Raw genomic sequence first — 15075 nt, 5'->3', positions numbered from 1 at the left:
CCGACCCCGGGCGGCGGCCAGGCCAGCCGAGGGCGGCGGGAAAGTGACGCGAAGCTGGTGGGGCGGGGTGGCTAGCGCGGCCCCCCGGGAGGCGGGAGCGCCAAAGGAGCCGACAGCGATCGCAGCTGCCAAGTGGCAGGTCGGGCGAGGCAGGGGACGAGCTCGGGGCACCGCCTGGGTGCCCACCTGCCGCCAGGGCGCACGGAGGGCGCGGGGCTGGACCTGGGCCGCGTGTGCCCGCCCTGGGGCTCGCCGTCCAGCCCCTCTCCGCCCCCGGGAGGGACAAAGGGAGGGCAGACGGCCGGGCCCGCCCCCAGCCCCAGCCGCGGCTGCCAGTGAGAGACTGGAGGCACCACCCCGGAGCGGAGAAACCAGTTTGGCCGGTCCCGGGGAGCGGAGGGAAAAGGGCGGCCGCCGAGGACAGGCGCTCGGACGCGGGGCGGGGGAAGGCGGGGAGCCATTGGCGAGAGGCGAGAGCCGGAGGAGCCGCCGCCAACTGGACACGCTTCCCGGGGCCCCGGGCCAGCCCCGTGCGCCATGAAGCGCTAGCGCGGCGGCCAGGGCTGGGGCCGGGCGGTGGCGGCGACAACGGCCAGGTGCGCAGCGAGCGCGCGGAGGGGCGCGCACCCGACGGATGTCCCAGCAGGGGCCGGCGAGCGCCAGGTAAGGAGGGGCGCGGCGCCGGGCCCCCAACTTTCCCCACCCAACCGGCCCCGCAGTGTCCCACAGGTCCCCTGGCCGCCCCGGAGCGGGCGGACTCCCAGGATCGGGGATGCGGTGGCAGCAGCTGTCCGCGCCCTCGGGCTCCGGAGCCCGCACCGGTGGGACTTAGGCGGGGGTCGCGGGAGCCTTCTCGGCCTCGGGGATGGGGAGGCAGCGCTGTGGAGACGTCCGTGCGGGTTTCACCTGCTGGGAGGCGAGGAAACTCGCAGGTGGCGTTTGGATCGTTTGGGTTTGCCACGCACATGTCCGGGGTTAAGCTTTGAGGGGCGAGCCTGGCAGGACTTGCGGGTCCTTGGGGAGTGCCGCTGGCTTCCCTGCAGTGTCTGCCGCCCCTCTGGAAGTCTCCCTGGCCGGGTTCTGCGGGGGCCCCCTTTGGGAGCCGATGCCAACGAGTCTGAAAAAGACCTTAGGACCTCGGGTACCCTGGCGCACCTGCGGGGAGGGATGGAGGGCGAGACCGCCTCCGCCGCGGCGGCTGCAGGACCAGGCGCCCTCCTGACATCTACCGCGAGCTTTAACTCCGGTTGGGAGATGATGCGGAAGAGGGACGTTTTCCCCGGTGACCGTAGGGTCGTATCCGCCAGCTCCCGCGGCGGGGCCCCAGGCCATCTCCTTCCCTCCCCGGTGTGATACCCGGCGCTGCGGCTTCGCTGGTGTGCGTGCAGAGGGGCAACGCGTTGGGGCGGGGCGGGGAGGGTGGCAGAGAGTGGCAAGTGCTGTAACCACCCTCCCCCCCCACGTCCTCACACCTCCCCAAGCGAAAGAAAACCCTTCCGTTGTCAGCCCGACTTCTCCGAGGGGGTTGTGCGCGCCTGGTCCTGGAACGCGGCTCCGAACTCGTATTGGCGACGGCTGTGGGGGATGCGGAACGGGGGAGGGGAGTTGACACCAAAAGTAAGGGGCGGGTGGGCCCCATTTCCTCCCGGTGAGTCCCGCTCAACCCCATCTGACTCCGTCGGCCTGCCCGCGGTGCCCCCGGCGGGCTCCAAGTCCTTCTTGGGTAGCTCCGGACGCCGCCGAGTTCCCCTCCCGGAAACTGCCCGCCCTGTCGGCCTGAGAAAAGATTCTCTCCCATCTTCCTGGTTGCATTGTCTGCAGATTTCTGTCTCTGCTCCTTGAGAATTAAATGAGACAACACCGGCCAAGTGCTTGAAGATCACCGCGCGCACAGTAGGTTATGGAGGAAGGCCGACTGCTTTTAGGAACAAAAACTATGAAACATGTGTGATAAAATCTCCAGCGATAGTACATGCAAGCGCATATGAAAAAGAGGAAACACAGACTGTGCAGTAAAAGTTCTAATTCTCATTGTCTCACGGGTACTTTTGTGTTTCATCTAAAATGCCATTCATTAATCCTGGGCCTATTGGTGAAGGCCTCAGCTGAGCCTATTACAAATGGTTACGCAAAAGATATTCAATGTTTATTAGCCGATTACTTTCTTGGGGGTGGGGGAGTCTGCCTGCAATTACTCTCTGAATTTTCTTAATGACTTTCATTACGTCCTTGTGCTCATTTTAGGTAAGAACGCTTAACCATTTTCTTCATTCGTTATGTCCTGGTGGCTGCGCTTTGGTGATTCTTGGTGATTCTCTGTGTCTGTTACCGAGGGCCAAACGAGACTCATGTGGCTTAATGCTGGTGAACACAAATGCCATCTGAGCCAGGGCAGCTCTGGCTACCTTCAAACTTTCCTTCTGGTTTTTATTTTAAGGAAAATGCATGCCGATGTGCCCTTGTTCTTGACTGTGACAGAGCTAGGAGATTTTTGTTTTGTTTTGTTTTTATTTAGTTAAAACATTTTTTAATAGGTATTTATTTTTGAGAGAGAGAGACACACACACAGAACCTGAAGCAGGCTTCAGGCTCTGAGCCGCCCAGGCATCCCCCTATTTATTTAGTTTTTTAAAGTTTATTTATTTATTTTGAGAGATGGCGGGGGGGGGGGGGGGTTGGGGGGGGGAAGAGAGAGACAGAGACAATCCCAAGTAGGTCCCATGCTATCAGCACAGAGCCTGATGCAGGGCTTAAACCCACAAACCATGAAATTGTGACCTGAGCCGAAATCAAGAGTCAGTCACTTAACCAACTGGGCCACCCAGGAGCCCCTAATTTTCAGTTTTTAAGTTGAGGCTTTAAAATAATAATTTGGTAAAGCAAATGGCTTAACAAAAAGAAGTCTGTGCGATAAGGCAGGCTTAGTACTGGTCCCATGTTTCATTTGGATTTCAGTCTCTGAGACGTTAGCATTCATGGCATTGACCAGATCTGGCTATAGGTTTCTTTCCCCCCTGTCTGCCTGCCTTCCTTTCTTCTTTCTTTTTCTTCCTTCTAAAGCAAGGAGTAGTGGATTTAGATTCCCACAAGTTTCAGTTATTTTACTTATTTTAAATTGTATTTGATTTTTAGAATTTATTTTTGTTATATTTATTTTTTTTTAAGTTTGTTTTGAGAGAGCAAATGCACATAGGAGCTGGGGGAGGGGCAGAGAGAGAGGGAGAGAGAGAGAGAGGGAGAGAGGGAAACCCAAGTAGGTTCCTCACTATCACTGCAGAGCCCAGACCTGGACATAGGGCTCAAGAACCGTGAGATCGTGACCTGAGCTGAGATCTAGAGTTGGATGCTTAACTGACTGCACCACCCAGTTACCCAATATGTACTTACTTTTTCAATTGTCTAACTTTAGATGAATTCCTGAATTTTCTGAACCTCGATTTATTTAAAAAAAAAAAAAGATGTTATCAACTTCCTTTGGTTGTTGAGAGGATTAAATGGCAGAACAGGTGACTGTCCCTCATACACAGTAGGTGTTCTTATGTTGTTTTATTTTCTTCATTAAACTGATATTTTAAAAATAGTATAATGCCCAGATGTTTAGTGTGTTTTTATTTTTTATTTATTTATTTTTTAACATTTATTCATTTATTTTTGAGACAGAGAGAGACAGAGCATGAACGGGGGAGGGTCAGAGAGAGAGGGAGACACAGAATCCGAAACAGGCTCCAGGCTCTGAGCTGTCAGCACAGAGCCTGATGCAGAGCTCGAACTCACAGACTGTGAGATCATGACCTGAGCTGAAGTCGGACGCTTAACCGACTGAGCCACCCAGGCGCCCCAATGTTTAGTGTGTTTTTAATATTGCCTTGCTAGTTTGAATTCCTTTTTAGTTTTTCATAAACGACATTCGTGAAATCCAGGTGATCCTTATAACTCGAGAGAGATTTGAATCTCCTACTTACCTTTGCTCTTTAGTTTCATCATTGTAAAGGAAGTCTGTGCTCTTATGAATGCAGAGGAACTTGCTTTCTAGTTACCAGAACAAGTTTTGTGGGGTCCCTTCGTGTCACATGTGTCTAAAGAAAACTGCTTTTAAAGTCTCTTAAGCACTGAATTTTAGATCTGTTTCTATATTTGCTCCTCGATTTGTCTCCTGGGAAGTTTCTTGGGGTGTGTGTGTGTGTGTGTGTGTGTGTGTGTGTGTGTGTGTGGTGGGGGGGCGGGAGAGGAGACCCCCCCCCCACCCGGGTTGTGAGTTTTCAGGTATTTGTTAGCATCATCAATTAGATTAATTGATTCATAACATCTGTAAGTGCTTTGTTACTTATTGAGATCAGTAAAAATTAATTTGCTGCCATAGAGTTTTAATAACACAAAAAGAAGGTGGTTTATCCTTTATTTTGTTAACCGAGTTACTCCTGAATCCCCATCCCTGTGCCTGGTTAAAGAGAACTCCCAGTCTAAGATCTTTTAAGGTCCTGGGTTATTGAACACCTGGCAGGATGGAGGAAGAGTCTAGAAAGCATGGGTATATAAAACAGTCTTGTTTCTTGTACTTATTCGTAGAAAACAGAGGAATTATCATCTGATCAGCTAGGAATACATTAGTACTTTTCCTAATACTTTGAAATGTATCATACTTTTAAATAAGTTGTTTCCAGGGACACCTGGGTGGTTCAGTCAGTTAAGCATACAACTTCAGCTCAGGTCATGGTCTTGCGGTTCATGGTTTCAAGCCCCACGTCAGGCTCTGTGCTGACAGCTCAGAGCCTGGAGCCTGCTTTGGATTCTGTGTCTCCTTCTCTTTCTCTCTCTCTCTCTCTCCGTTCCTTGCTCGCGCTCCATCTCTCTCTCTCTCTCTCTCTGAAAAATACATATTAAAAAAAAATTTTTTTTTAATAAATTGTTTCCAAAACATGCCCCATGGGAAGTATGTTTGATAACTGGTTCCTGGGGAGTACGGAGCCCAGAGGCAGCAGTAAAATAGAGGTTGGTGACACATGCTTTGGAGTCCTTTGACCTACCTTGGAATCCAGGCCTTACTGCTTTCTTAGCTGTGTAACCTAGGGCAAGTTACTTAATCCTTTTAGCTTACAGGTTTTTTAATCTGGAAAATGGAATAATAATAACAGTACCTCACAGGGTTGTGTGATGAGTTCCAAATGAGAGAATTGAGCGAACTTTAGCTTGGCCCAGCCCTCGGTGAAAAGTAGTCGTTAATATTCCTGTTGTCATTGATACAGCTCAGTAAATATTTATTGTTCATCCAGCAATGGCCTTTCTCTTAGACGGTGTAGGGAGCAGGACTCACTCTGCGTGTTTGTATTTATTTAGCAAACATAGGTCCTCGTTTGCACTGGGCACTGGTGAGAAAGCGTTCCCTAAGGTAGGGGAGAGATTCTAAACCTCCCCATGCAGGGCTTGAGTTCCGGACCACAGGTGTCCAGGGACAGACAGTGTGGTGTTTGAGGGTCCTCTGTGACCCGGGGATGTGCCTGCGCAGTCACAGCCGCGAGTTGCTGGGTGTTCCTTCTGCACAGCGGAGGCCCTTGGGACGTCAGAGCACTTCTGTGTCGACTTTACCCCCCACTTCCTATCTCTTTCCTCTCTCCCTTGGCCTCTAGATTTCCCCCAATATAAATAAATAAAAAATGAATTACTTTTCCCTGTTCAGCACTCAACACTCACGAGCCGAAGCCTGACTCTTCCTTAAAGGATCAGTGCTCTCCACAAATGGTTCTCATTTGGGTTGTCTAGTAAGCGTCACTAATAACAGAGACCCTTGGGACAGTCCCGTGCATTCCTTCATTGTAAAAATGCCTATCTTCTCCTGGCGCTGTCCTGGGGATTACCTCCTGGCTTCACTGAAGCCCGTTAGGTTGCAGACGGCCCGAGTTGGGAGTTTTAGTTTTTCTTTCCTTCCTTGGTAAGAAAGCAGACCTGGTGTTTTCTTTCTCTCTGCTCTGGACACTGCCCCTCCTTGCAAGGAGGGACGGTTGCCTAAGACCCTGGAGGATGGCCCAGCTCACTTCCTGCATGAAAGCTCTGTGTCCGTGATTGGTCTCCAAGCTAGTGAATTTGCAGAGCGGGGCCTGGAAGCTGGCTCTCCGTCTGGGAAAGGGCACTGACTCCTTGGGCGGCTGAGGTCACCCTTGTCCTGGGACAGCCTTTCAGTGTCAATGGCCACCTCCCCTTAGTGTGACTGAGAATCCTGTCGCTTCTGCATTGAGTACGTGTGTAGCCTGACCTTTGGCTAGTAGCTTTGGTCTTTATTTACAGGGCCTTCGTTGATGGCTTTGTCTCTTTGCTGAGTGGCTTTTGTTCCACCAGACTTGAGGTTTGTTTGATTTAGAACAGGCAGTGTTTGAAATCAGTTTGCTCACCTTTTCTCAAGTTGAGCTGGAATATCTTCCTTGGAGCTCCTCAGGCACCAAATATTGTTCCTACATAGCCTCCAACTGTCCATTCTTGCTGTTAAGGAATCTCCCATGCATTGGATGCATTTTTTTATTTTATGAAGTGTGATGTGACTTGTACACAGGTTCTTACTCTGTCTTCTTGGGATGCAAGAGAGTACGGAGACTATTCTCCGAGATGTGCGTATATGATCTCTGGATCCAAAAGAAACATTGAATGTTCTCTATAAGAAAATAGATAACCGGGGTGCCTGGGTGGCTCAGTCGGTGTGTCTGACTTCGGCTCAGGTCATGATCTCACGGTCCGTGAGTTCGAGCCCTGCGTCGGGCTCTCTGCTGACAGCTCAGAGCCTGGAGCCTGCTTCGGATTCTGTGTCTCCCTCTCTCTCTGTGTCTCTCCTCACTCTCTGTCTCTCTCCTTCAAAACTAAATAAACATTAAAAAGAAAAGAAAATAGACAACCATTTGTCTTGATGGTTTAAATGTTCACGTTCGTGAGATGATGGGTCAGATTTTGTACGTTTCATGCCGGAAAATGTTGGCCTTACTGCCATATTGGGAATAAATTTGTGGGCTTCTAAGCCAAGCACTAGCAAATGCTATATCAGAAATTCTGGAGGCTTATGACACAAGCAAAGTGACTGTGTGGGGTTCATCAGACAGAAGAGATTGTAAGGATTATGTGAAATCTGTATTCTGTTCTGTGCACCAGAACTGCACGATCTCACCTTCGTGCAGAAGTTTACTTCATGGGCGTTTTGCTTTAACTGTGGCAACATATTCATAAAATTTACCAGTTTTAAAAGTGAACTCAGTGGCATTAAGCACATTTGTGCTGTCAGGCTACTATCACAACTGTCCATCTCCAGAATTTTTCCATCATCCCGTTTTGAAATATTATACCTGTTAAATAGTATATATCCCCATTTCTTCCTCCCCACAGCCCCCAATAATCTCTCTACCTATTTGTCTCCATGAATTTGGCCAAGTTCCTCATGTAAATGCAACCATGCAATATTTGTCCTTTTCTTACTGGCTTATTTCACACAGCATAATATCCTCATGGTTCATCCGTGTGGTAGCAGATGTCAGAATTTCCTTCTACTTCCTTTTCATTGCATCTTTTCATTTGCATCTTGTCCTATTGTGAATAATGTCACTGTGAATATGGGCAAGTGGCTGTCTGTCTGTTCATAGGAGTTTTTGAGATCTTGTTTGGTTTTGTGAGATTTATCTTTCATAGTAAGTGGCTTAAGGGGTGCCTGGGCGGCTCAGTCGGTTAAGTGTCTGACTTCCGCTCGGGTCATGATCTCATAGTTTCTAAGTTTGAGCCCCTCATCAGGCTCTGTTGTGATGGCTCAGAGCCTGGAGCCTGCTTTGGATTTTGTATCTCCCTCTGTCTTTGCCCCATCCCCACTCACCCTCTGTCTCTCTCAAAAAAGAAACATACATTAAAAAAAGAAAAAAGAAAAAAAGAAAGTGGCTTAAGATGGGCAGGCATGATTTCTCCCAAATCACCTTTCTCTTCAACAGCCTGTCGATGAGAGCACGTGGGACTGCTGGAGGCTGGAGGCGTGGAGGGCATGTGAAGGGCATGACACATTTCTCCTTTTCACCTGCAGCTGCCCTTACCAAGCTGGTCCGTGATGTGGCTGACACTCTGCCCTGTGCCCAGGAGACCCGGCTTCACAATCTGGAGACTTCTGCAGAGCACAGATGTCTTCCGGGGAGGACATTGTGTAGTAGACAGAAAAAATCCTTAACTTTCCTTCAGAATTGACTTGGATTAAAATAAATGTATTTTTTGGTGGAAGGAGGGTTAGAATGTGATATTTACATGCTTGAAAAATTGAATCCCTGAGAGATTGATTTCTACCTTGGGATAGAATCCATGGTTTTCAATAGAAGCTTCAAGGCCAAAGGTCAATTAGAGACTGTAGAATGGAGTTGCTCCATTCTCATGTTGCTTATACACGTAGCGGGATAAAAACCAGAAGGCTTTCTCAAATGATTAGAGGTCAGTCTATTAGGTTAAAGATATCTTTTTTTTTTTAAGTTTATTTATTAGAGAGAGTGAGGGAGGGAGAGGCAGAAAGAGGGACAGAGAGAGAATCCCAAGCAAGGCTCCACACCGTCAGCGAGGAGCCCGATGCAGGACTCGAGTTCCCGAGTCCTGAGATCATGACCTGCGCCAAAATCTAGAGTCAGATGTTCACCTGACTGAGCCACCCAGGTGCCCCTAGGTTAAAGATATCCTCACCTCTATTTTCTAAAGAACAACGGACTCTCGTGAGTTTATGTTCATACTGGGCCCTAAAAATTAGCCAAAATAAGCATTTGCATATTTTAAAAGCAGAGGTTTTTTTTACAAGCAGAGTTAAAAAATCTTCAAACTAAGCCCAAATGCCACATCCTTGGGTGTATTCCATCTTCCTATCCTATCACAACCACTAAAGGGAGATTGGGGCTGCCATGGCTGATCCCTCAGAGGTTTGATACTTCGTCTAGTTCCACTTCATGGAAGATGGCTTAGAATTCTTTTTTATCAGTCTTTAGCTTGGAGAAACATGGTGACAGTTGTCAAAGGTCATTTGGAGAACCTCAGACTGTGTGGGGAGTGAATAAATGGCATCCTGGCTCTTTGAGATCACTTGGACCGACACTCTTTTTAACGTTTTATTTATTTTTGAGACAGAGACAGAGCATGAACGGGGGAGGGGCAGAGAGAGAGGGAGACACAGAATCGGAAACAGGCTCCAGGCTCTGCGCTGTCAGCACAGAGCCTGACGCGGGGCTCGAACTCACGGACCGCGAGATCGTGACCTGAGCTGAAGTCGGACGCTTAACCGACTGAGCCACCCAGGCGCCCCCCGACACTCTTTTTAAAGCTGCATCTTGATTAGCTCTTGGTCTCCCTTCCCGAGTTCCAGGGTCAAACAAATACCCTCTGGGTGTCTCCTAGGGAACTTCCTATCTCCCCAGTCATTCCACAGACTGGACCCTCCTCCTTAGCCCTACGGTCTGAAACAGAGGCCTCCTTGATCCGTGCTGCCGGCCACCCAACGGGTGTTAAGCACATCCTGTGTGCTGGGCACTTGACATCTGTCAGTGAACCAAGTAGATGAAGAGCCCTGCTCTCACGGAGCTCACGTTCTAGAGGAGGGGGGAGACCGTAGATAATAAAGGTAGCAAAGGGGTAAATGATACGGTATGTCTGGAATAAGTAAAAGGGGGGATAAAAAGAGAAAGCCGAACAGGGGAGGGGGGGAGAGGGTCAAGGGAACAGGTTGTATTTGTAGCGTGGAGAAGGTGACATTTGAGAGAGAATGTCTCCCTCAATGTTCTCTCTCTCAGCAGAGAGAAGGGGAACCATGAAGCCCTGGGAGCAGAGTGGCCTAGGCAGAGGGGACTGAAGGCTCCGTGCAGAGGCCCTCATGAGCAGGTGCTCGGCTCCCGATTCTTCTGATGAAGTCAACGAACAGGTGGTTGGCTCTTTCTCAACCCTGTGAGCATGGAGGGGGCTGGGAGAAGATGAGCGGGTAGGGGAGCCCCACCACGAAGGGCTTCCTAGGTGTATAAGGACCTTGGGTTTGACTTTGTGTGCAGGATGCGGGGGGCAGTCGGTGCAGGATGTTCCCCACTGGAGTAGCGTCATCTGTGGTCTGGTTGCATTTTAAAAGGGTCATTCTGGTGGTGGTGGTCCTAGGCAGGAAGACCAGGTGGGAGGCTGACCCAGATGAGCCATGATGGAGGCTTGGACCTGGGTGAGCTGAGAAAGTTGTGAAGAGGCTCTTCAGAAATGTGCATATTTGTGTCAAGTTTTGGTCCAGAGAACTTTACCTTTGTTTATCTCCAGGGCCTGTCTTCCTGCTTTTGGAACGGGGGTGGGGGAGAGGGCCGGTGTTAGAAAAAGAAAATGATTTGCATAAAGCAGAGGCCTTTACTGCACTGGAAGGAAGATGGTCCGTAATCCACGGGGTTTGTGGGGCAAGGAGGCCTTCGGTGCCGGAGAAAGCCGGCTGCCCCTCCAGGGCTGCTGCCCCGGATGCCGCCTCCTTGCCGGGCATTGCCTACTTGGGAAGGCAAGCTTTTCCCAGCCCTCGGGTGCAGGCAGGCCACCTCCATCTCCATCCACATATGTTCTCTCTCTTTTTTTTTTTTTTAATTTATTTTTGGGACAGAGAGAGACAGAACATGAACGGGGGAGGGGCAGAGAGAGAGGGAGACACAGAATCGGAAGCAGGCTCCAGGCTCTGAGCCATCAGCCCAGAGCCCGACGCGGGGCTCGAACTCACGGACCTCGAGATCGTGACCTGGCTGAAGTCGGACGCTCAACCGACCGCGCCACCCAGGCGCCCCTATGTTCTCTTTTTTGAAACCGCTTTATGGAGCTCTAATTCACGTGCCATACTGTTTATCCTTTCAAAGTGTCCAATCCAGTGGCTTTTAGGAGTTTACAGAATTGTGCGACCATCACCCTACTCCATTTTAGAACCTTTTCATCGCCCACGAAAAGAGACCCAGTACCTGTTAGCGGTCCCTCCTATTCTTTCCTCCCCTCAGCTCCTGGTGACCTCCAACCTGCTTCCCGGCTCTATGTATTTGCCTATCTGGACGTTTTGCATAAAGGGAATCAAAAAACATCTGTTCTTTTGTGACCGACTCCTTTTACTTAGCAGAATGTTTTACCTAGGATTCTCATCCCTGCGGTAGTGTTGATCAGTACTTAGCTCCTTTTCCTTGCTGAACACACAAGTTACTTTTGCACATGATGCATTCTTGGAAAAAAAAAAAAAACCACAGGAAATGTGCGTTAATCACAAACAACATTAACTTTCATGTTACAAAGGGAATTGTTTGTGCCCGGAGAGCCGTGTGTGTGTGTGTGTGTGTGTGTGTGTGTGTGTGTGTGCGCGCGCGCGCGTGTGTGTGCGTGCATATGCATGCTTGCATGAATTTGTTCCCTTTCACAGTTGAATACAAAGTGCATGAAATCTGTGAGCGCATCTGAAGACCAGTGGCTCTCTGGTGTCTTAATGGTTTTCTTTCATTCAGTGATTCGACAATTACCTATCAAATCCCCACTACACTCCAGGGCCTGAGCCAGGTAATGGTGATTAATAGAAGGATGAACAAAACAATGTCCTCCTCTTCATGGAGCTTACAAGGGTCGTTTGGGGTGGGGAGGCAGGAGTAGATATTAAGATATTGAACAAAGGAGATATGAAACCAACTGATATTAGAATTACAATCTATGAGGGGCGCCTGGGTGGCTCAGTCGGTTGAGCGTCCGACTTCAGCTCAGGTCACGATCTCGCGGTCCGTGAGTTCGAGCCCCGCGTCGGGCTCTGGTCTGACGGCTCAGAGCCTGGAGCCTGTTTCCGATTCTGTGTCTCCCTCTCTCTCTGCCCCTCCCCCGTTCATGCTCTGTCTCTCCCTGTCTCAAAAAGAAATAAACGTTAAAAAAAAATTTTTTTTTAAATGGTTAAAACAGTACATTTTTGTTTTTGTATATTTTACCACAATGAAAAAAGCTAGCCCAGGAGGGTCTTTTGGAAGAGATTATACTTGACAGCTGAAGGACGAGAAGGCACCAGTCAAGACTTCCCCTGGTCCAGTCGATGGGAACGGCACGTGCAAAGACCATGTGGTGAGAACTTGGTCTGTGTTCTAGGAGCTGTGAGAAGGCCAGAATAGCTGGGGGAAGTCATGTAGGACCAAGAAGCATGGGACGAGGTAACTCAGACTATGATGCGCAGAATGGGTTTGGGGGGGGCAGGAAACCAGTTAGGGGGCTCCTGCAGTGTTTGTGAGAGAGGAGATGGGGGCTCGGAGGGGGGGGCCCGGATGATGGGAATGGAGACGAGGTGTGGAGGGTAACAGTTGTGTTTGAGAGGTGGAATCTTGGTCTTGGTGTGGATCAGATTTGCAGACGTCATAGAAGGGAAGTGTCAGGTGATTCTTGGATTTCAAACGTAAGCGACTAAAGACATTGCGGTCAGCGGCAGAGGGGCAGGTTGGAAGGGGAAGCATTCAGCTTTGGCCCAGGTCCAGTTGCTGGGACACCCAGGAGTGGCTAGAGGTCAAGGTTCCAGAGGTTCAGAAGTCTCGGCGAGAGACACAGAATTTGGGAACTTGGCCGTCTGGAGGTGGGTTTCCAGAGATCCACAAGGACATGGGAAAACTCATGAAACCAGTTTCTATCCTTGGGGTCAGCCTTTTAATTTTGATAGATTTTTGTGAAATTATACATTCAACTTTTTTTTTTTTTGAGCAATAAACCATTTACATTTGAGTACAAAAAGCCCTTATGCAAATACGCAGCCTCTGCTTTGTGGATGGCGAGGACAGGGAAGGTTGATGCAGTATTGTCTAACAGGCGGGACAACCACACACATCGAAATGCTTATCAGATGCAGGAAGTGGCCAGTGTGTTTTGAACGGGAACTTGACAAAGTCCGGGGATTTCTCATGGACACCAGGGCATTGAAATTGCGTGGTATGTGTATTGACTGGCCCCTTTGTGTAAGGGAAGGAATTGTAACCTGCCTGAGATCTCAGAAACCAGAAATCGAACTCCGTTTTCTCAACTCCCAAGGTGAGAGTTCCTTCCAGAACCTCCTAGCTGAGAGTTGGAAAAGCAGTACAGACGACTCAGAAATTGGTTAGCAAATAAAAATACAGGGCACACAGTTAAATTTGAATCTCCGATAAAGAGTGGGACATGCCGTGTTTGGGACATACTTGTACCAAAACAATTATATTGTTTTATCTAAAATGTGAATGTAACTTCATGTCCTGTGTTTCATTTGGAAAAATTACCCAGAATTGAACTTTTGGAACATAAAGATATTTGCGATTTGAGGCCTACTGGGATATTCCACTTGATGACTTCTGGATTTTCTATACATGTTTTTAAAATTTGGGGAGCGAGTGGGAGGGGGATTGATTTTCCTAGTCAAAATGGCTGTGTTGTGTTATTTGCCTGGTGTTTGATGAATATTCATTACTTGTCATAAACAGCGGCCTGGTATTGGGGAACAGGAGATGTCAGATCTGGCCAAGTCACCGACCAGTTCTTTGACCTTAACCAGCAATAACATACTTGATGTTTTTAGGCCACTTCGTGGCTTTAAAGTCTTCTCATTTGGCAGTTATTGGGACAGATGGTGTCCCCACGGGCCAGATGAGCAACACAAGAGAAATCAAGGTCTAGGTGGGTGGCCTCTGGCTAGAGCTGGGCTCCAGCCTTCCTTCTAACTTTCAGTTCAGTGGCATCAGTTAATTTTCAAAGCTCCCATTTCTTTGTGCTCCTGCCACACCCCTATGTTTTATTGGATATCCTCCCGATGTAATTCCAGGACTCTTGCACAGTCTCCTATGCCCTAAGATTCCAGTTTTTAAAGTGGACAGGGTGGAAATAATTTCAAGTTGTAGGTTAATGGGCAGACGCCCTGTATGTTGCTGTCTGATGTTGTCAGTAGTATTGGACAAGCATAAGGGGCCACTGTGTTGTGATAGAAAGTCTGGTTTCTTACATGAGGCATTGTCATAATAACAGTGATGCTTATGGGGATTCTTGAAATCCTGATGCTTATCATGTACGAGTCCCAATGGATACCTCCGGTATCCACATATTCCCAGATGTGGATAGTACATATTCTCTATTTTACGGAGTTCTTCCTGCGTTTCTCTTGGCATATACATTTGCCGTGTGCAGCCAGTGCTAACCTCGGTTTTTGGCACACAGTAGGAACTCAACAAGTATGTGTTGAGTGAGTGATTATAACAGAACCTATCCTTGATGACGGCTTCGGAGGTCATGGATTTCACTTTTAATTTTTTTCACTTTATTCATTTATTTTGAGAGAGCGAGCAGGGGAGGGGCAGAGAGAGAGGGAATGAGAGAGAACGCCAAGCAGGCTCTGTGCCGGCAACGTGGAGCCTGATGCGGGACTCGAACCCGTGAACTGTGAGATCATGACCTGAGCCAAAACCAAGAGTTGATGCTTAACCGACTGAACCAGCCAGGCACCCCTAAAACATTTTTTCAAAAAGTTAAAAATCAGTAAAGCTATGCAATCAGGGAGGCACTAACCCAGTTTTGAGAAAGCAGCTCCCAACATGGACCAAGCCAGGGTAACTAACGGAAATCTGCGGGGTGTCCTGCCCTACCAAGCATCAGTTATTCTGGTCTTTATGCTTATTTTTTATCAGACGAAGTTGTATCTTACATATAGATTCCTTTGCACGTGTCCTAAGGAAATCAGTAAGCATAATATGACTTTAATTGCACCTGGCAGAGGACTAATGGAGCATACATTTTGGTGACCATTGCAAGAACTAAAGTGCATTTGATAAAAGTAAAATTTTGTTTGCTACATTGTCAGGAATGGTATAATGATTTTCTGTTCAGAGTACCCTTAGAATTTATTAATATCACACAGTTCATTGTCTTGAGATTTTATATTTGAATACTTCAAACCATTTAAATCTTATTCCAACATCCTGTTGGCCAGTCCTTGTAAACTTCAGAATTTGTCTAAGCTTGAAGCTGTTAGGAATCATTTTTCCGTCCCAAAGTGTTCAGAGTCAGTGTTACCTCCCATACTTGGCTGTATTTTTACTCTCTGACTAGACAAAGATAATATTATCTCTC

General features: G+C 48.5%; 1 protein-coding gene across 1 annotated transcript in view; it reads left to right on the top strand.

The window, feature by feature from the left end:
- The first annotated feature begins 105 nt into the window (after window positions 1–105).
- Window positions 106–15075, top strand: part of ATP8B1 (ATPase phospholipid transporting 8B1) — a 127235-nt gene continuing 112265 nt past the window's right edge. Inside the window, exon 1 of the mRNA XM_043558962.1 lies at window positions 106–663. The gene's annotated coding sequence lies outside the window, so the exon portion shown is untranslated. The remainder of the gene's footprint in view (window positions 664–15075) is intronic.

Source organism: Prionailurus bengalensis, chromosome D3 (assembly GCF_016509475.1).
Source record: "Prionailurus bengalensis isolate Pbe53 chromosome D3, Fcat_Pben_1.1_paternal_pri, whole genome shotgun sequence".
Lineage (NCBI taxonomy): Eukaryota > Metazoa > Chordata > Mammalia > Carnivora > Felidae > Prionailurus > Prionailurus bengalensis.
Note: the sequence above shows the minus strand (reverse complement) of the source record. Positions and strands in the feature narration are given on the sequence as shown.